We start from the raw sequence: 22275 nt of genomic DNA on the forward strand, positions 1-22275 counted from the left end.
GTCAGGGGCCACGGGGGTGTGTTGAGGCTTTGCCAGTTCTGAGCTGGTGCACAGCGCCCCCTTGTGGCCGATTTGGGGAACAGTCATGGTGGTGAGATTGTGAGCAAGGTGCTGCTCAGTTGCTTGGTTCTCAATCCTGCCTGACTCTTGTGACCCATGGACTGTAGTCCACCAGGCTCCTCTGTCCACGGGATCCTCTAGACAGGAACACTGAAGTGGGCTGCCGTTTCTTGCTCCAGAGGATATTCCCAACCCAGGGACAGAACCCACATCTCTTATGACTCTTGCGTTGGCAGGAGGCTTCCTTACCACTAGTGACACCTGGGAAGCCTTATGAGGAAGGGGGGGTTGCCTTTTTTCCTGTCACCAAATGCTCTGTCAATAAACAAATAAATGAATTAAATAATAAGTTTTACATGTCTTTGATAACATACAGAGAATTATCTTTTATTTTCATGTATTTTATTTTCAAATGATTCTGACTACCTTTTCTCATGATTCTTTTATTTTTTCTTTCATTTATCTCCTTTTCCTTTGGACCCAAGAGTGTTAGTATTTGCTCATCAAATAGATTTGCTGATTTGTCCCCAAAAATATCTGTCACCTGATTTCATCATCTGAGGCATCTCATCATTGATGTCTACACTGTCTCACTTCCCTTCAATATTTAGTTTCCTGGTTCTTGATCAAAGGGACAATTTTTACCGGATCCTAGACTGTGTGGAAATTACTTGAAGAAACTCTCAGTTCCATTTCTTTTTCCTTTAACAGGAGATCCTTCTGTGGCGGAAGGTCAGGGATGTGCGTTCACTGCCCACTGACCCAGCAAGGGCGGCACTGACCCCCCTGCTCTGTGCTGCTGACTCCGACCTGGGAACCGGGGGCAACTGCTGTCAGCAGCTCCTTCATCCAGGGGGTGTGTGACCACCCCTTGTGAGATGCTGCCCTGGGGAGGGGAGTCGAGCTGAGGGGGCAGCTGTGCTGAGTCAGGGGACGCTCAGTCCCCTGGGTTCCGTGCTCTCGGGGACTGCAGGAAGGGAGGGGCAAACGCCTTGCCCTGGGAGCCCATGGCTGTGGGGGAAGCAGGTTTTTGTCTCCTTCTGCTCTGGACTGAAGCACCGCGCACTTTCAAGCTGTCAGCTCATGATAAAGAATAATAATCAGCGTCGTCCTCAGCCTGAACTGAAGTGGTCAGAGAGGCCGACTTGCCAGACTTGGAGCCAGAGAATCAATCTGGGACCCTGAGGGTCGTTTGCCATTATCTTAGGTCAGCAATCTGGGGGCCGATCCTGGGAGCTGTTGGTTCCAGCTCACATAGTAACTCCCGATGTTGTTGCTGCTTCCAGTACAAGGTTAGAGAAGGCAGAGTTCCAAGTGATCGGTTTGAAAAGAACGGTTGACTGTAGTTTGCCCTGCACTGGTATAGGTATTACATTCTGGGTGTGTGAGATTTTAAAAGAACCAGAATGTGATAATGGATTAGTGAAAATCTACAGTCATTCCTTAAAATCTGTGCATGAATTAAACTGAGGGAAAATCTATGTTCTCTTTTAAGTTTTCATTCACTAGGATACAGTTTTGGAAAACTATCATTGTAAGTTCATTTTGATTAAAAAGTTCTCTTTAAAAGTTCTCGAGGTCCGGGTACATGCCAAGGTCAGAGGAAGGGGGAGGTAGAGGCTGCTGACCCAGAGGACCAGCCACTCGAGGTCTGACCTTCTGAGGTTATGACAACCTCCTTCTAATGGAAGAGAAAAGAAAAGCCAGGGAAATAACATCCTCTTGCTGAAACCCTGAAATCCGTTTGTTACTAAGTTTTGGAGCCTCTGAAGATGCATATGTTTCTACAGCCTCAGATTCACTCACAGGAACCTTGACCACATTCCACGCATTGGCTCCTTGAGCTCCTGGCTGTGTCACTGACAGTATTGTCTCTAATTCCCTGCACAACCCTTGGCAGATTCAGCGGGGGACAGAGGAGCCTGGCTTGTCCCCCTGGTCATTCTCAGGCTGGGGGGTGGCCTAGAAGTTCAGCCCCGCCTTGGCTGCCAAGGTCTGGGATGGGGACCTGGAGAGCTGACCAGCCTGACTCCTGGCCAGGCTCAGACTGGAGGCTGTGATGGGCTGGAGCCCCAGTGGCACCTGACCCCCAGGGTGATGGGGCCCTGATCGCTTCAGCCAGGAGGGGCAGGGAGACCAGGTCCCCATACAGTGAAGCTGAGACCCCTGCCAGGTTGCAGTTGCTGGATTTCATCTTCCAGCCCTAGAGGTCATCAACGGTAATCATCAACGTCAGCAAAGAGAGTCATGCTGGTTGTGCTGGGGACTCTGACTCGCAGTGTTGTTGATAAAATGTGGACCTGTTTCTCCTCCGCATCAATATGGGCAGAGAGGGGTCCCCACGAAGAACTGGACACCCCAGAGGAGACACAGGAGCAGGCGCAGGGCCATGAACTGCTGGAAGGAGATGGGAGCCCAGAGCCCCTTCCCCATGGGCTGCTTCGCATTTCTACCCTCTGTCTGCATCTCCTGCCTCGAAGCGCTGAGTCCTCTTGAGCACAAGGGCAGGCTTTGGTAGTGCTTCCACATGAGGTTTCATCACTGTGGCATTGTAACTAACCATATACAGAACACAGTAATAGTCAGCCTCGTCCCCAGACTGGACCCCCGTGATGGTGAGGGCAGCTTTGTTCCCAGAGATGGAGCCAGAGAAGAGAGCAGGGATCCCAGAGAGGCGGTTGTTTGTGCTGTAGATAACAGTTCTGGGAGCCTGGCCTGGGGTCTGCTGGGACCAGCCGGGGTAGTTACTGGTTGTGACTGACCCAGAGCTCAGTCCACAGGTCTGGGTGACGGTCCCACCTGGAGACACTGACAGTGCTGGCTCCTGGGCCACAGTCTAGGATACACCCCTAAAAGGAACAAGAGAGAGACAGGGGTTGTTATGGAGACAAGGCCCTGAGACCCTGCGTGGAGCTGCCTCAAGGATGCAGGGTCCCGGCCCCTGACCTGAGCCGTAAGCCAGCATCCCAAGCAGAAGCACCATCCAGGCCATGGTGCGGTCCCTCCCAGGACGCGGCCTTCTCAGCCTCCTGGGCTGGAGGTGGGGTCCTGGGCCTTTTCATGCCTCCAGCCCATCAGGAGGAGGGGCCTCATGCAAATCACTTCCTCCTCTCCCTGCCCAGGTCACCTGAGGTCCCCCGGGGTGGGGGGACTTGAAGGAGGCCGATGCTGGACCTCACACAGAGTGGGGACAGAACCAGAAGGAGCCCCTGAGTGATGGGGCGATGTCTTTCAGCCAATGTCCTCCTGTGACCTTGGTGACCTCGGTCCTCTATCCCCTCCCTGGAGAGTCTGAGCCTGAAGGGGGAGTTTGCAAGTCTTCCTCTGCTGCTGCTAAGTCGCTTCAGTCGTGTCCGACCCTGTGCAACCCCACAAACGGCAGCCCACCAGGCTCCTCCGTCCCTGGGGCTCTCCAGGCAAGAACACTGGGGTGGGTTGCCGTTTCTTTCTCCTAAGTCTCCCTCTCTTGCCCCAATAATCTAGCTTTTCCCAAACCTGAGACCATCTTTAGAATGTTGTCTGTCTTTCTCAGGGACCCCTGTGTCCCGTCTGTGTGATGCCGTCTGTCCTCCTCCACCGACCCTGAGCCCAGTGGAGTATCCAGAGCCTGTGTCTGGTGTGAAGGGTAAGGGGTGGCCCTAGAACGCAATCTTTTAAACTGTCTCTAGTCCCAGCGGTGGGGGGACCAGGACGGGAGGTGGGGAGAGACATGTAGAGACACACGGCCAGGCTTGCAGTAACAGCCTCCTGTGCTGTGAAAAGCCATGACCACGTGGAGTAACGTCAATAGAACTGTGGATTTTAGGGGTAAAGGTCACCATGTCATCATGCAATGATGATAGCTGGCAAGTTCAGTTCCAACAAAGTTGGCATACATGTCTCATCATAGAAAAGAACACCATGTGTGAACAGGTAGGTGTGGTGAGCATCATGGAAACTGTAAAACTCCCTTCCCTGTGGTTCTGCTGTGGAGCTGATGGACTCGGGAGGGAGGAGGGATGTGGGGGCAACGAGGATGAGAAGGAGCTCAGACACCTCAAGTGTTAACATGTGTGGAACAGATGGGAAATGTCTTCTTCATCTCTTGTTTCTTTGACATAAAGATGTAAATACTATTCTTAGTTTGTATTCATGTTGGATTTACTGCTAAAGTAGCTGTTTATTAAAATTCCCATGAAATTTGTCAGAGCTGTTTGAGAACTAAAACTCATAGAGATGAAAAATATATATTCCTACTTAATTTTTTTCTTATTATATGAACATATTGATGACAGTTTGGCGGAACTTGTGATTTCATATATTTCATATTACAAATGTTAATATAAAGTATTAATATAATGGGAAGGAACAAGTAAGGAAGCCACAAAAGTTGAAACAATATCAGTTTCCATAGTTCACTACAAAATGTTGAAACTGCCAAATAACACAACAGGGAACATTTTAAAATGACATAGATGGTGACAAAGGGTCCTTGCCTGCATCCCTCCCCCACTGTGAACACCGGGCGTTCTGTCGGCAACGGGGCAGCCCCTCTGCAGAGGTCTCTCATCCCCTGTCCAGGTATCCCTGGAGGTCGAGGTTACTGAAGGAAGTTCATTTTTGCTGTATGACCATCCCTCTGTCTTTGGCTGGATGTCAGGTCTGGGCACTGATCCCATGACAGAGGACCAGGAACTGAGCAGCAAGCCCGTGGCTCTGAGCTGAGAGCTGCCGCGTCCCCTGGGGGCCCAGGTGCAGGAACGTCACCCTCCAGTGAGGACCCTGCTGCCCCCGGGGGCAAGAGCCCGGGAGGAGGTGCCAGCCACCTGGCCAGGACCCTGAGCTCTCAGGACCAGGCCCACAGCGCCCCCTGCTGGACTCAGACCTCCTCCTCCCGCGCTTCACACCACAGCCTCCTGCAAGGGCTTTCTCACCCTTGCAGGAGGGTCTTCCTGATGTCACCGCCCAGGGCCTTCGTCGAGTTTGGGCCTGGTCATTGATTTTTCCAGGTACCTAATGACCTCAGACCCCTGAACGGTCTGCTGATGAACTAATGAATTTCAGGATTCCCTGAGGTATGAGTTTGCTCGGCCTAGCTCATGGATTCACTACCAGAACACAACCATCTGAACCAAGTCCCAGGATTCAAACACCCAGCGTGCCCATGGGTTGTTCCTGGTCATGATTCTGTCTGAGTTTCCTTCCCAGGTTGATATGTAGTTAAGGCTGAATTACAGGGCCTCCCGGGACCTTCCCAGCCCACACTGCATGGCTGTGTTCTTCTTTCTCTCTTTGCAAGGAGAATAGGAGGCTCTCAGGTACAACAAATCCCTTCTTGATAAATTCCAGGGGTTCTCATTTACCCTTCATCATGGTCCTCACAGTACTTCTTTTTGACTCAGATATTTAAAGATGTTTTTAGTCTAATTTTGTAATCTTTCTATATTAAATGTTTGGTATAAAAGATTATGCCTATAAATGGGAATCTCATCCTTGTCTGGACTCCTGTTTCATCTCTGGTTGAGAAATCATTATGACCAGGTACCTAATCTTCACTGGACATGGTGAAATCTAACCTTCTAAGCTTCAATTATTAGAATACATAGATTTAATGGAGGTGGGTTTATAAGGTCTGTGTCCAAAATAGTGACATTCATCCAATATCATCTCAAACAAGGGACCAGGGAGGGAAATGGGGGAGAGATAATGAGTCAAATGGAGGAAATAAGCAAGTGAGGAGTCTGAGAACTGCGATCTAATGGGGAGGGTTTCCCAGTACCCGGAGAGAAGGGCTCCTCAGGCAGCAATCCCTAGGGAAAGGGAGGACCCAGCTTCCATAAGGGTCAGGGTTCAGGCAGAGCACAAAGCCTGGAGCAGGACAGGGATGTTTGGGGGATGGGCGAGGCCCCCCGGGGCTCCAGGGCACAGATGCTGGACTTCTGCTTCATCATCATCCTGCTCAGTACCTGTGAGGGACCCTGTGTATCTGGGCACATGGGCATTGTGCTTGTATTTGGAGACCAGAGAGAAAAGGAGACAACTTCATGAATCCCATAAAATAGACCAGGACAAGGATATGAGCCTGCCTGATAGTGACAGCAGAAGTGACCGCAGAGACCTAACCCAGCACTGCTGAGGTCACCGTCAGGCTCAGGGCAGTGATGGGTCCCACCCTGGAGTAGAGGGCAAACTTCCATCAGAAATCCCCATCACACAGGAATTCCTTGTGGCTGTGGTTAGTGGTGAGCTGTGTGACACTGACAACAAGCCTGCTCATCAGGATGGGGTCCAAAGTGATCCAGGAGGGCGTGTGGACCAACCTGGAGCCAGAGAGCAGGGCTGAAACTCTCAGTGTCCCTCACCTCTGTCCTGGTCACAAAGGCAGGGCTTTGCCTGGAATCCCTGGTCATCATTGCCATGGGGATCCCGTGTCCCCACTGCTCCCTCTGCAGGAGATGGTGCTCTCGGATCTGCGCTCATCAAGGGCATCAGAGGCAGAGGGACACGGGCATATATGTGGAGCCCCTGCTCCTGACAGTCCATAGACCTCCCCAACTCTGCAGTAGGAAATGCTCTGATGGCATGAAGAAGAGCGGAGGGGAGGGCAGGACACAGCCAGCACCTTGGGTCAGGAGAACCACTCCTGGGGTTCCCTGCATCCTGCGATGTGTCACTGGTGCCCCTCACTCCTCAGGGTCACTGCTCTGACCTTTCAGGAGCACAGTGCATGCCCTGGGGGGCAATCCGCCTGCTGGGATGGTCCACAGACTCTGCTGAAGGCACATCTGGGAAAGCCTCCTGCTCCTGATCTCAGGGGAGGGAGCTCAGCTCCACGGCTCTCTTGTTCACATGGATGATCAGGGTGCACTTCAGTGGTATCAGAATCTGTTTACATTTTCTGAGACTTCAGCAAAACTGACTGAACAATTGGGAGTAGACTTATTATGAACCAGAACGTATCTCAGGAATTAATTGATTCTGGGGCATTTATTGGAAATTTGACAGTTCTGAGAACAAGCCCCTGACAGGCTGAGGTTCTCGTCCCGGTTTCCATCTGCCTGTGTCTCTGTGAGAAGCCCTGTTGTACCAGCCTGCACGGTCAGAGTCGGCCTCGTCCTCAGGCTCCAACATAGTGACCAGCAGGAGCCCGGCGTCGTACGAGGCACCTTTGGATCCAGAAAACCCGCGGCGGACCCCGGAGCCTGGTTCTTCCTGGAGTCTGAGTGGTAGGACAGGAGGACTGAGGAGGCCTCGCTGGCTTCTGCTGGTCCCAGTATAGAGCACAGCAGCAACAGTGATGTCCCTGCACAGGGTGCGGGGAGCCACAGTGTCACCTGTGGTCTGGGGGGACAGGGGTCTCCCCACACACGTACCATGACACACCACTGATGGTGTCAACAGTCCAGGGCATCAGGGCTGCGGTGTGGACGCCCACACCAACCAGCTCTAGGGGCTTGGCTGTCCTGTGTGAGAGAAACCAAGAATAACCAGGGGCAGAATTCATATACCTGCAACCTTATAGACGACAGCTAACAATACAGCCATTAAGTTGAGATTCTTCCAAATTATCAGTTGAAAATAATAGGAAAACACACTACTCAAGATCAGAAATTAAAATGATAGTGTTTGAACATGGTGGTTTGAACAAATTTGCTTTCCACTAAATGGTCTTACATGGATAGAAGGACTGGGAAGAGCAGCCTAGGGCGTTGGGGTGAAAACCTTGGCAGTAAGGTGTGAAGTACGGCCAAACATTCGTGTTCCCACTGTGTGAAATAAAACACAATTTATGTCCATTTCAGAGCTGCTGCTACACTCTGCTTTGGCAGAGATGTTCCAGCTCCGGGAGGCCCATGTCTGGAGGAGAGCAGGTTTTTGTCTCACTTCCCCCCTGGCCTGGAACACTGTGCCACTGTAACTACTACCGTCAGCAGATGCACAGTAATAATCCGCCTCGTCCTCAGCCTGGAGCGAACTGATGGTCAGGGTGGCCGTGTTCCCAGACCTGGAGCCGGAGAATCGGTCGGGGACCCCCGAGACTCGACTGGTTGCACCATAGATGAGCTGTCTGGGGGCCGATCCTGGGAGCTGTTGGAACCAGCCCACATAATTACCACGACCAACGTTGCTGCTGCTTCCAGAGCAGGTGATGCTGACCCTCTGGCCCGGAGACCCGGACACAGAGGACGGCTGAGTCAGCACAGCCTGAGCCCAGGATCCTGGAAGGGAGAGAGACAGAGATGGTGACTCGGGGGTCCATCACGAGAGCAGGGAGCAGGGCCCGTGAGTCTTCACAAGACCCTTCCCCTGTCCCCCCTTCCAGTCACCTGTGCAGAGAGCGACCAGGGTGAGGAGCAGAGGGCACCAGGCCATGGTGGACATGGTCAGGGCGTCCTGCCTTCTGTGGCCCCACAGCTGAGCAGAGCGTCCCCACACCGCTCCTTCCCCTCTTCATACTCTGAGAGGGGGAGGGGCCTTTCATGCAAATGACCGTCCTCCCCCCAACTCCCACAATGCTCTGGTGACCTCTGGGACCTGGGTCAGCTTCCCGTGCCTTGGGGAGGCCAGTTGTGGTCAGACGTGGGGTTGCGTGGGGCTTGGGGGTGGGACGTCACAGCGGGAACCCTGAGCAGAAAGCACCAGGAAGTACCAGGGGACTGGTCTCTGCTCTCACAGGTCCAGACACTCAGGAAAGGCCTCCGATCGCCCCCTGGTGTCCTGGCACAAACACACATCCTGACCTGGTGATCAGAGCTCTTAAGAGGCAACTTTCCACAAAGTGGTTTGGAAATTACACCCTTCAGGCTGTGTCTGGATGGGAAACAACAGCCAACTGTACCTTACCCTGTAATGCATGTGAGTGTTACACAGTGGATGTGTGACTTTGAGATTTTAAATGAACCAAAATGTGTTCATGGATTAGTAAAAGCCTAAGGTTATCACTTAAAATAGATGCCTAAATTTAACTGAAGAAGATGTTGTTGTTAAATCACTAAGTTGTGTCCAACTCTGGCTCTCTTTTAATTTTGCATTGCCATGGTACTGTTTCTAAAACATAATTTTCCTTGAACCCTGTGTTCTTTAAAGAAGATAGTTGTAACGACTTTCTGACATGTATGGCATCTCCATGGAAGGACTTTTACGTCGCAGCAGGACGTTCTATGTGTGAAAACAGGGCAGACTGAGTTATCAGAGCCATGGGTGGGTCTCAGATCTGAGATGAGGGACAGGACACGACACGGCAGGTCGTTATTCTCAGGACACTCAGACGTGACCATAGGGAGCAAAGCTGACTTAGACATGGTCCAGTAGGAGCAGCAGTGATCGCCCTGGGGGCAGAGCCCCAGGAGAGCGCCTGTTTTCCCAGCCGAGGGCCCCAACAGCTTCTCTGCTCACTGTGCATAAAATCAATCCCACAGCAGCTGAGCACAGGCACTCCTCAGCCAGGAATCATTTCCCAGGTCTCAGGACCAGGGTTTCTCTCCCCACCTGATTCCTCACTCGATGGCACACAGGACAGAGTGTGAGGTTTCAGAGGATAAATCAGCCACACGAGGGATTCAAAATCTCCTGGGACACAAGGGGAAGCTGGGGAGGAGCACGGAGGGGAAAGCTGGGGTCACACCTGAGAGCCAAAGCCCTGAGGCTTCTCGGGAAGGAAGGGTTAGAGAGGTTCAAGGAGGGGCCGAGGAAGTGAGTGTAAAGTTCAGGAAGATTTGGAAACATGTCCATGATCTTCTGATAGAGTGAACTGGGTCATCACCATGGAGGTCAACACTGTAGGTCTGTAGAAAGAGAGAGGCCCAGGATCGGAAGGAAAGTCATGAATGAGGGGAGCGGGAGGGCAGGCTCTTAGCAAAGAGATGAGGAGGAGCAGGAGCAGGCTGAGGGGAGCTGGAGGGGTGCAGGGGGTGGGCTCCGGGGGCTCCTCCCCTCCTCTGTTTCTGAGAAGAGGGTGGGGGCTGATGACCACCTCACCCCTTCACCCTCCAAATCTGGGTGCTCATCTCCATGTGCAGCCTCACTCCCAGGAGGAGGCCTGGGGTCCGGCCGAGGCTCAGAGTTTGTCCCCTGAGAGGAAGCACCTGCTTCCAACTCAGGCCACTGAGCCGGGGCAGGGCCAGGTTCAAGGACCACGTGGGTGTGTTGAGGTGTTGCCAGTTCTGAGCTGATAAACTGCGCCCCCTGGTGAGGAACTCTGGAACGTTCCTGGTGCTGAAAGTGTGAGCAAGGTGCTGCTCAGTTGCTTGGTTCTCAATCCTGTCTGACTCTTGTGACTCCATGGAAAGTAGCCCACCAGGCTCGTCTGTCCATGGGATTCTGCAGGCAAGAACAAAGCAGTGGGTTGCTGTTTCTTGCTCCAGAGGATCTTCCCAACCCAGGGACAGAACCCACATCTCCTATGTCCTTTGCATTGGTAGGAGGTTCTTTACCCCTTGTGACACCTGGGAAGCCTTGTGAGGAAGGTGGGGCTACCTTTTTTCCAGTCACCAAATACCTTACCAATAAACAAATAAATGAGTTAAATAATAAATATTACATGTCTTTGATAGTATACAGAGAACTTTTTTATTTTCACCCATTGTATTTTCAGTTTATTCTGACAAGCTTGTTCTCATGATTCTTTTTTTGCCCTTCCATTTATATCCTTTTCCTTGGACCCAAGAGTTTCTGTATTTGCTCACCAGATAGATTTGGTGATTTATCCCTAAAAATATCTGTCACCTGATTTCAACATCTGAGGCATCTCAGCATTGATGTCAATGCCGTCTCACTTCCCTTCAATATTTAGTTTCCTGGTTCTTGATCGAAGGGACAATTTTTACTGGATCCTGGACTGTGTGGAAATTACTTGAACAAACTCTGAATTCCTTTTCCTTTTCCTTTAAAAAGAGATCCTTCTGTGGTAGAAGAACAGGGATGTGCGATCACTGCCCACTGACCCAGCAAGGGCGGCACTGACCACCTGCTCTGTGCTGCTGACTCTGACCTGGGAACCGGGGGCAACTGCTGTCAGCAGCTCCTTCATCCAGGGGTGTGTGACCACCCCTTGTGAGATGCTGCCCTGGGGAGGGGAGTCGAGCTGAGGGGGCAGCTGTGCTGAGTCAGGGGACACTCAGTCCCCTGGGTTCTGTGCTCTCAGGAACTCCAGGAAGGGAGGGGCAAACACCTTGCCCTGGGAGCCCCATGGCTGTGGGGGAAGCCGAATTTTGTCTCTTTCCACTCTGGCCTGAAGCACTGTGGAAACTTTCAAGCCATCAGCCCATGAGAAGCAGTAATAATGAGTGTCGTCCTCAGCCTGAACTGAAGTGGTCAGAGAGGCCAACTTGCCAGACTTGGAGCTGGGACCCCTGAGGGTCGTTTGCCTTTTTCATATATCAGAAGTGTGGGTGCAGATCCTGGGAGCTGTTGGTTCCAGCTCACGTAATGATCCCAGTGTTTCTCCTGTTTCTAGTACAAGAGATGGTGATCCTCTAGCCAAAGTCCCGTACACAGAGGGCGGCTGAGTCAGCAGCCTGGGCCCAGGATCCTGGAAGGGGGAGAGACAGAGATGGTGACTGAGGGCTTCAGGAAGGAGAGGAGGGAAAAGGAACATGCCTCTTCTCAGGGCCCTTCTGCTGTCCCCCCACCCAGTCACCTGTGCAGAGTGTGACCAGGGTGAGGAGCAGAGGGGACCAGGCCATGGTGGACATGGTCAGGGCGTCCTGACTTCTGTGGCCCCACAGCTGAGCACAGCGTCCCCACACCGCTCCTTCCCCTCTTCATACTCTGAGAGGGGGAGGGTCCTTTCATGCAAATGACCCCACCATTCCCCGCCCCCCTCTCCTCCATGCAGCTCTCTGACCCCTCCCTGGGCTCTGGATCAGTCCCTGTTTCTGAGGGTGCCCAGGGGGTGGGCAGGAGCGAGGCTGTGGGGGCCTCAGGGGTGGGAGATCACAGCTGGGAACCCTGAGCTGAAGCCACCATGCAGTGCCAGGACACTGGGCCCAGCTCTCACCCCCCAACCCTCAAGAATGGCCCCCGAGCGCCCTGGTGTCCAGCCCAGATACACATCCTATGACCTGCTGATCAGAGCCCCTCAGGGACAGATCCTGCTCCCTGCTCTGTGCACTGTCCCTTCCTTAGGGCCAAAATCCACCATTGTGTCCCCCATGACCTCAGGGCTACCTTTGGTCTCCCCTCAGACCCTTCAGCACGAGTCTGTCCATGGCCTGGCTGCTTAAGGGGTCAGGACTGAGAGGGCGTCTGGAGGACATCTCATGCGGCGGGTTGTATAATAAAGAGGAGCCCGGGATTGGGTAGCAAAGTCATGAATCATAAGGGGAGGGGAGGAGCCGTTAGGAAAGATTTGATGAGCCAGAGGAGGCAGGGGGAGCTGAGGGATGCAGGGGGCTCGGCTCTGGGGGCTCCTCCCCTCTCTGCTCCTGGGAAAGGGGGTAGAGTCTGATGAACACGACGCCATCTAATTCTGGGTCCTCAGTCCTGTTTGAAGCTTCATTCCCAGAGCTTGAGGGGTCGGGTCTCTAAGTCTGTCTCCTGAGAGGAAGCACCTGCTGAGACCTCCAACTCAGTCCAGTGAGCCCGGGGACCAGCCAAGGTCAGGGGACCATCTGGTGTGTTCAGGTTCCGCCAGTTCTGAGGGCGTGCACGGCGCCCCCTGGTGACGCACTCGGGGAATGTCCACGGTGGGAAAATGTGAGGAAGGAAGGAGCTGCCCTTTGATCTCCCAACTAATAGCCCATCAGTAGGGGTGTGTATCCCCCGCCCAGTGACTCAGCAACCGGGTGCCCTGACCCCATTACTCTGTGTCTGACGCTGAACTGGGGCAACTCCTGCCAGCAACTCCTTCCACCCAGGGTTTGAGACCGGTCCTCGTTGGGCTGCTGCCCTCAGGGAGAGGAGCATGGCTGAGGGCACTACCATGCTGTACAGCCTGATGCTCACCTCCCTGGACTCCGAGGACTTGGGGGCCCCAGGGAGGGAGGGGATGATTGCAGTGCCAACCACCGGGCCCCATCTCGTATTTGGCACTGATGACCCAGGTGGGGTCAAGGCCCAGGTTTCCTGGCCCCACAGTCAACAGCAGAGGGGACAGAGGTGGACTCGAGCCTGCTTTCCCCCTCACTCAGTCTTCCCTTGCTGCTGCTCCATCTCCCCACGCACGGTTTATGGGGCCGGGGCCTGGGGGGCGTTCCACCTGCTGAGGAGCCCAGCCATGACCTGGCATCCGGGCACCCAGGGAGTCAGCGGAGAGTGTGGGGATTTTTGGAGCCAGTTCTGAGTAAGGTGCTTCCAGGAGTATAAGTCCTCCCATGAGACTCGAGGTGTGTCCTTAGACAGCACAGGCTTGGGGAAATTCCTCCCAACTTCCAGTCTTATGTTTAAATAAAGACACAGATTTCCCCATGGCTTCAGATATGATTTGCGTTTCTGGGGTTTTGGATTTTGACCGTGAACTGGGAGTGAATGTGTTATGGGGAATTAACATGTCTGGACTGAATCGTAAGACAATTCTCAGGGGTTATTTTATAATAAAAGACATACATCTGGAACTTTGATGTTCCTAAATATTTGCGGGGGAGTGATTTCATGTTAATCACAGATTTCTGCCACCAACAAAAGGCTGTGATTCAGGAGCTCTAGTTGGGAAATTGCATTTCTACAAAATTCCACTGGTGGTGACTCTTCAGGCAAATGGAATATTAATTTATCTGCAAGATAACGTTCACGATGCTGGATATCTCTTAGTGTGATTTGAATGACAAGAGTCCTATTGGCAGTGGTGGGGTCTGAGTGTCCCTGTGGAGCTAAGCATCCTTCCCAACAACATGTGCAGAGAGGGGTCTTCTGGACAGAGGGACACACCTGGGGAGAGCTGGGAGGAGACGCGGGGCCATGAAGCAGTGGACAGGAGACGGGGCCCAGCGCCTCCATCCCCACGGGGATCCTGACCCGACCCACCCTCTCTCTGCCTCTCCTGCCACTGAGGGCTGAGCCCTCTGAGCACAAGGGCAGGTTTTGGTAGCACTTCCCCACGGGCTTACATCACCACGATATTGTAACTACTAGTTCCCAGACCACAGTAATAGTCGGCATCATCCTCAGAATGGGCCTCCGTGATGGTGAGGGCGGCTTTGTTCCCAGACATGGAGCCAGAGAAGCGAGCAGGGACCCCAGAATATTGGCTGTTTGTGCTGTAGATAAGCAATCGGGGAGCCTGGGCTGGGGTCTGCTGGTACCAGCCGGGGTAGTTATTGGTAGTGACTGACCCAGAGCTGAGGCCACAGATCAGGGTGACTGTCCCTCCTGGAGACACTGACAGAGACAGTTCCTGGACCACAGTCTGAGCATCTACCCCTAAGAGCAACAAGAGAGAGACAGGGGTTCTTACGGAGACAGGGATCCTGAGACCCTGCTTGGAGGTTCCCCAAGGATGCAACTCAGACCCTGACCTGAGCCGTAAGCCAGCAGCCCGAGCAGAAGCACCGTCCAGGCCATGGTGGGGACCCTCCCGGGACGCGGCCTTCTCTGCCTCCTGGGCTGGAGGTGGGGTCCTGGGCCTTTTCATGCCTCCAGCCGGTCAGGGGGAGGAGGGGCCTCATGCAAATCACTTCCCGCCTCTCCCTGCCCAGGTCACCTGAGGTCCCGTGACATGTTAGTCGTGAAGGAGGCACACTCTGGACTTCGCAAAGACCTGGGACAGCACATGGAGGAGATGTGAGTGATGGAAAAGTATCTTTTACCAAATATTCCCCATGACGCTGGTGACCTGGGTCCTCCAGCTCCTCCCTGGAGAGTCTGAGGCTGAAGGAGGAGACGGGGAGTCCTCACCTGCCCACAGTCTCGTCCACCCCACAGCTCCCCCCATCCCTGGGACATTTCTTCTTTCCTCAGTGAAACCCCTGCTTGTGCTCCCTGCAGGGTCTTAGCAGTAACTCTCCCTGCAGCAGAGAGCCCACCGGGAAATCACAGCCCATGTGGGTTGTGAGGGGACAAGCATCTCCCCTGACTCAGCTCCGGTCTCTGTCCCAGGAGCAGCAGTGGGGGAGCAGGCCTGAGGTACTCTCACATGTCGAGTTGCATGGCCAGGCTTGGGGTGACAGACCCCTTTTTTTAAGAAGCTTCTATCCTAAGGAATTAATTTTACTTCAGGTTTTGAGGGGACTGTTCACAGCATCACTATGAAATTGTGACATCCTGGGCAATATCAGATCTAACAGTTCAGGAAAACATGTGTCTCATGATGGAAAATAAAAGTAACAGTGTGTGAACACCTCGGTGCAAACATGAAACATTTAAAATTTCCTTCATTTGACTTTCTGCTGTGGAGGGTGTAAGAAGATTAAGCAAGAGCATAAACTCTCCGAAATAATTGGGGAAGATGAGGAACAAAATTGGTGCTTATCTCAGTGTGAGATAAAGCTTTTATTTGGTATTCATGTTTTATTCCCTGATAAATGAGCTATTTATTAAAATTCACATGATTATTTTATTTTCTCTATACGCTGCAGCTGCTAATTTGCTTCTGTCGTGTCCGACTCTGTGCGACCCCAGAGACGGCAGCCCACCAGGCTCCCCCGTCCCTGGGATTCTCCAGGCAAGAACATTGGAGTGGGTTGCCATTTCCTTCTCCAATGCCTGAAAGTGAAAAGTGAAAGTGAAGTTGCTCAGTCGTGTCCGACTCTTAGCAACCCCATGGACTGCAGCCTACCAGGCTCCTCCATCCATGGGATTTTCCAGGCAAGAGTACTGGAGTGGGTTGCCACTGCCTTCTCCGCTATACACGCTAGATAGAGTCAACTCATATCACAGAAATATTTGTCTTGAATCTTTTTCCTATTATGAAAATATTTGCTGATACAGTTGGATTAAATGGGTATTTTATATTTATCAAATTCTTTAATTGAAGAGAAATATTAAAAAACATGGAAAAGAAATTATTAGGGAGGTAAAAACAAAATATCAGTTTCCACATATGTCACTAGACAACATTGAAAAATGAGAAACAATACAGCAAAATAAGAAAGAAATAATTGAAATATGGCAGAGTTTATTGAGGCAAGTTCATTTCTGTTGTGCGATGTTCATTGCTCTTGGCTTAGACATCAGATCACCTCCAGGACGAGACAGAGGAGCAGGAACTGAGCAGCAAGCCTGTGGCTCTGAACTGAGAACTGCCGCGTCCCCTGGGGGCCCAGGTGCAGGAACGTCACCCTCCAGTGACGACCCTGCTGCCCGCGTGGGTAAGAGCCAGGGGAGGGAATGCCAGCCACCTGGCCAGGACCCTGAGCTCTCAGGACCAGGCCCACAGCGCCCCCTGCTGGGCTCAGACCTCCTCCTCCCCCACTTCACTCCACAGCCTCCTGGAAGGGCTTTCTCACACTTGCAGGAGGGTCTTCCTGATGTCACCGCCCAGGGCAGCAGAATGAGTCCCCTCCGTGTAGTTTGTGGTTGGTCATTGATCTCTCCAGGTCACTAATGATCTGCAGACTCATATGGAACGCTAATGTAATTTCAGATTCTCTGATGTCTCAGTTTGCGCTGCCTGGCTCCTGGGGTCACTACCAGAGCACAACCACCTCGAAACAAATTCAAGGCTTCAAAGTCCCAGAGTGTCCATGGGTAATACCTGATGGTGATTCTGTCACGATTCTCCCAGGTTGAAACGTGGTTGATGTTGTGTTTGCAGGGTCTCCAGGAGGCGTCCCAGCCCCAAGTGCCCATCTCTCTTCTTATTTCTGTCTTTGCTGAGAGAATATGACGTTCTTAGGGAAAACATGTCATTTTCTTGATTATGTCCAGATCCTGACAGTGTTTATTTGTGACTCCAATATATGTGAGATGTTTTTAGTCTGGTTTCATAACCTTTCTGTTTAAAATGCTTGATGTAAGAGATTATGGCTATAAATAGGAATCTCATCCTTTTTAGGGTTTCCTCCTGCATTGCTGGACTTAGAAACCCTTATGACCTGTTACCTGATCTTCAGTGGATACAGTCCAAGTTCATGTGTTAGACTCCATAGAATTAATAGGGGTGGGTTTACATGGTGTGTGTTGAAAAGAGTGATATTTATCCAATATCGTCTCAAATAAAGAACCAGGGAGCGTGATTGGGAGAGGTCATGAGGGAAAAGAGGAGAAAATGAGCAAGTGATGAATCTGAGAGCCACGTCCTAATGGGGAGGGTCTTCCAGTACCTGGAGATGACGAGCTTCTCAGGATACAGTCCCCAGAGAAAGGGAGGCACCCAGCTTCCCTAAGTGTCAGGGTTCAGGGCAGAGCACAAAGCCGGGAGCAGGAGCGGGATGTGCAGTGGTGGGACAGCATCCCCCCCAAGGTCTCCAGGGCACAGATGCTGAACTTCTGCTTCTTCATCATCCTGCCAAGTACCTGTGAGGGACCCTGTGTATCTGGGCACAGCAGGATTCTGTTTGTATTTGGAAACAGAGAGGAAATGATTTATTATCAACGACCCCATAAAGATGGACCAGGATGAGTCTCAAGTTCGGTTCTGGTTCATCACACATGGATGATCAGGGAGCATTTCAGCAGTATCAGGAACTATTTTTGTTTAGTTTTGCTTTTCCCTGAGACTTCACATAAATTGAATGCATAGTTGGGAGTAGATTCATCATGAAACAGAAGGTTTTTCAAGTGTAGTAGGTATTTATGCAAGGTGTGTGACACTTGAAAATTCTCCAAGAAGATGGCAGGCTGTTTCTTGTCGCACTTCCCCAGCTGCCTGTTCCCTGTCCTCCCTTCAGGACCAGGAAGGACGGAGCCCAGCCCCACGGCTGCAGGTCTGCAGGCCCAGGAGGCCCAGGGCAGGCGGGCCACAACCCCATCTTCCTGCGCCCCCATCACAGTGAGGCCACGGGCCCTGATGGTCCAGGTCTCTGCAACAGGAGGACCATGAGTGACTGTCCAGATTGATTTCAGAAAAAATAAAGAAGTGGGACGTGGGACCTGGAAAAAATGTTTCTGCAGTTGAGGTGCCATCAGATAATTCATAGACAGAGAACCTGAGGCAGAAGAAAGCATAGCCTGTCTTGAGAGGCAGCCAGGGCCTTCTCTGCTGACCCCTCAGGACTGACCTTGTGTGAGGGCTCAGTTCATTCTGAAGGAAGAAAAATCCCCATATCTTCTCCATCCAGTTACTAGGAGCCTGGAGGACCATGAGTTTTAGAAGATGCCGACCTGTTAGCAGCACCGTGGAAACGAGGAGGGAGCAGGGAGCAGGAGCCAGAGCTCCTGTCAGCATCTGAGCTGAGGACCGGTCCCTGCAGCCCGGGACCCACACTCTGTGGGACGAGAGGATGGAGATGAGGAGGAGCAGGGCTGCGCTGGAGCGTTTCTGCTGAAGACACAGCACCTGCTCTGGGGAATTTACTCCAGAGGCTGAGGGAGGGGCAGGTGGACTCTGTAGTCAGATGTGTGGGTTCCTGGGATGCCTGCGCTGTCTCGGGTCACAGCACGATCCTGTGTCTCCTCCCTCCCTTCACAGAGGTCTCTGTGCAGAGAAGCCTTCCTTGGAAACCCCTCTATGGAAACTGCTCACTGAAACCAGGCTCAGAGCCAAAGTCCGTGGCCCAGGGGGTTTGTCTCACTTCATCATCTGAGCCACTGGGGAACCTACAGCACAGTAACAGTCAGCCTCGGCCTCGGGCTGCAGCCCAGAGACGAGCAGGAGCCCTGCACTGGCCAAGGCTTCTTTGGATCCAGAGAAGCGGCTGGGACCCCAGAGCCCTGGTGCTTTGGGGAGTCTGAGTTGTAGGACAGGAGGTACCGGGGAGGACTCCCTGGCTTTTGCTGGTACCAGGTTCTAGGCAAGCTGCCAACACTGTAGCCGCTGCTCAGGGTGCAGGAGTCTGGCTGATGCTCCCGGAGACGCGGACAGGGAGGCTGGCTGGGTCAGCACAGGCTGGGAGACGGAGCCTGCAGACACAGACACGGGGGCGACGGGGCAGGAGCTGCGGGAAAGGTTCCCGGAGTCTGCGCCCCGGGGGCTGAGGCAGGCCGGGGACCGAGCCCTGGTGCGCGGGGCCGTCACTAGCTGTGCAGAGAGAGGGGAGCTCGAGCAGGAGAGGAGTCCAGGCCACGGTGCCCACAGGACCCTGGTCCCCACAGTGGGCTGGGCTGCCCCAGGCCTCCTGTTCTCCCCCAGACTCTGAGAGGAGGGACTGAGATGCAAATGGGGTCCAACCAGGGCCCACCCAGCCCCTGCTTGACCCTGGGGCTGGAGCTCAGCTCAGGGCCCAGACTGTAGGCGAGGGAGGGGCTCCCCCCTTGGCAGCCCCTGGAGGAAGGCCCTGCTGAGACCGAGCTGGTCCCTGCTCAGGTGTCCCTGCAGCCAGAGAGGACGCACTGCTGAGTCCCTCCAGGAGCACAGGCCCCGCCCCCAGCCCAGGTTTTGGAGTGAGTGGTGCTCCCTAAGCAGCTGTGTAAGGACCCCAGGACAGTCCCACATCACCCCCTGCTGGTAACATGTGGAGAAATTTTTGCAGAAAAAGGAAATGAAATTCTAAGTTCTCTAAGAAAGTACAACATTTGTTCTAGTAGAGACAATAAGTAAACAGATGAAGATGCTTAGAAGAAACAGAATATTTTGTCATGGAATTATTCCACAAAAAGACATAATGGATCCTTATTTAGTGTAAATATCTAACAAATTTCAGGAGTTATATGCTTCCCATACATTTGATTTGTGTTTTTTTAAGCATTGAAAAAAATGCAAAATTTGTGGTTCTTTGAGAAAGCCCTTAAAGTGTTTTACATACAACCCATAAACATAACAGGGAAATTTATAGGACTTCCCTTGTTTTCCTCTGTTTCAGGATCTGCCTGTTGATGAAAGGGACATGGTTTCAGTATCAGGTTCAGGAAGCTCCCACATTCTGCAGAGCAACTCAGCAGGAAAGCAGAACTGCTGAAGCTCCCTGTCCCAAGCAGGTGCTCTGCAACAAGAGAATCCACCCCAGTGAGAAGCCAGCTGAGTGAAATGAAGAGCGGCCGTGCCGCCCCACAGCAGGAGCAAGGAAGGCCCAGCACAGCCATCAATCAATCAATCAATCAAGTTTAAAGAAACAACCGGACAACCAAACCAGGAAAAGGGAATACTACAAACCACTATCATTAAATATTGATTCAAATACTCTACACAAAATGAAAACTTAGAAAGTTAGACAAATTCTAATATCAGGTTAAGAAATTGACTGTGTTACCAATGTTATTTTTTCAAATATATGTTATATTTTATACTAGACTCTCAAACTTAAATTTACAGAGGAATCCAGTTCACACACTCCCAGCCGCCCCCGACCCCGTCAGGCTCTTCTCGTCTCTCTGGACCCAGGGCGTTTGCCGACACCAACCTGGGGGCATCCTCCTTGTCCAAGGCGACTGAGGCCGCCCCAGGGAGCAGCCTGGAGGGAACCTGGTGACCCTGGTGCTTGGTGGGCAGCGGGTCAGTGAAGCCAAGGGGAAGGTGGGGGATCTGCTAGTGCAGGACACCAACGCTCTGTGCCACTGCCAGGGAGGAAATAACGCTGGCCTGAACAGTTGTAGATTCTGTGGAGGGTGATTTTCATCTTTTACCCATTGCAATAATTACCCAGTGGAATAATTCCGGCTCCCAGTGGAGCCTGAATATTACTGCATTCATCGGAAATGATGTGGCAATTCATCTAGGCGGATTGTTTGAGGAAGCAGAAAAAAACATTCAACAAGGGAAAGGTCTGGAAGGCTGGGACAAAGGCTTCTCATACCTGCCAGAGCTCATATTGTGCTTGATTTTCATCAAACAGCTGGTGGTATCCAGGAACAACAGAGAGGAGAACAAGCAGGAAAAAATTTGGGTACCACAAAAATGGCATGTGCCCCGTTCATTCTTCTAAAGAGGACGAGAGTGGACTTAGGATTTGTGATCTTGTTTCTGACTTTGATGGCTTTTCTGAGCGGTTCCAAGGTCTGCTAACCACTACAAATCTACATACTCCACTTCGGAAATAGACATTGAAGATGAATTCCAAAAATTCAAGGGTTATATGGAAAGGGTGAAACCAACTGCAAGATATATGGAGTTTATTTCCTATATGAGGCTTTCCATGGACCATCAAAGAAAATCTTGGTAGAAGGTGCAAATGCAGAACTGCTAGATACTGATTTTGAAATTTCTCCTTTCATAACCTCTTTGAACTGTACAGTTGAAGGTGTTTGTACTGACTTGGGTATGCCCCCTTAAAATGCTGGAGAAGTGTATGGAGTTGTGAAAGCTTATACAACTAGAGTTGGGATTGGTCCCTTTCCTACAGAGCAAGACAATGAAATTGGAGAATTATTACAAACAAGGGATAGAGAGTTTGGTGTAACTGCAGGAAGGGAAAGAAGGTGTGTCTGGTTGGACCTTGTTTTGATTAAATATGCTCATATGATTAATGGATTTACTGCATTGGCACCCCAAAATTCTGATATTTTGGACATATTTATGGAAATCAGAGTTGAAGTTGCATACAAGTTAGATGGTAAGATTATAACTCATTTCCCAGTAAACCAACAACCCTTAAATAAATGGACTTAAATGTAAGACCCTCCAAAATGGAACACAGAGATATGAAATGCAAGGACATTTAAGGAACTACCTATTAATGCCCAGAATTGTTCAATTTATTAAAGATGAAGCTTATATTCCAGTTAAATATATTTGCTTAGATAAATCCAGAGTCTATGATTTAACTCTTTTAAGGATTTCCAGTGATACAAGAAGCATTCCTGGAGAGGTGGGGAAAGGGCTTTCTTAAATATTTCATTTATGGTCTAAGAATTCCAAGAATAAAGACATTGAAGTGAGGTTTAGCCCCTACAGTTGTTTCCAGTCTTTCAAGATGGATGGCTGGTGTGGAGATACATTTTGGCAATTTGCAGTGTCAGCTGCCTTAGCAGCCATGATTGCCAAATCATTTGTTGTTCCTCCTGCTTATGGTGCCATATTTTCTTTTAATTTTAGTAATAATACAATCAATGTTGTTTGAAATCAGATAGAATGATCTCTGTTCATTTCCAAGGCAAACCATTCAATATCACAGTAATCCAAGTCTATGCCCTGACCAGTAATGCTGAAGAAGCTGAAGTTGAATGGTTCTATGAAGACCTAGAAGACCGTCTAGAACTAACACCCAGAAAAGATGTCTTTTTCAATATAGAGGACTGGAATGCAAAAGTGGGAAGTCAAGAAATACC

The 22275-nt window shown here is 51.4% G+C and overlaps 1 long non-coding RNA gene and 1 pseudogene across 1 annotated transcript; one reads left to right on the plus strand and one right to left on the minus strand.

The window, feature by feature from the left end:
* Nucleotides 1-7007: 7007 nt before the first annotated feature.
* Nucleotides 7008-7929, minus strand: LOC133056306 (uncharacterized). Its single transcript, XR_009692785.1, has 2 exons — nt 7714-7929; nt 7008-7502 (listed from the first exon to the last, which is right to left on the minus strand). It is a non-coding gene; the product is annotated as an uncharacterized LOC133056306 (long non-coding RNA).
* Nucleotides 7930-14692: 6763 nt separating this feature from the next.
* Nucleotides 14693-21932, plus strand: LOC133057925 (adenylosuccinate synthetase isozyme 2-like; annotated as a pseudogene).
* The last annotated feature ends 343 nt before the right edge of the window (nt 21933-22275 follow it).

This window comes from Dama dama, chromosome 5 (assembly GCF_033118175.1).
Source record: "Dama dama isolate Ldn47 chromosome 5, ASM3311817v1, whole genome shotgun sequence".
Classification (NCBI taxonomy): Eukaryota; Metazoa; Chordata; class Mammalia; order Artiodactyla; family Cervidae; genus Dama; species Dama dama.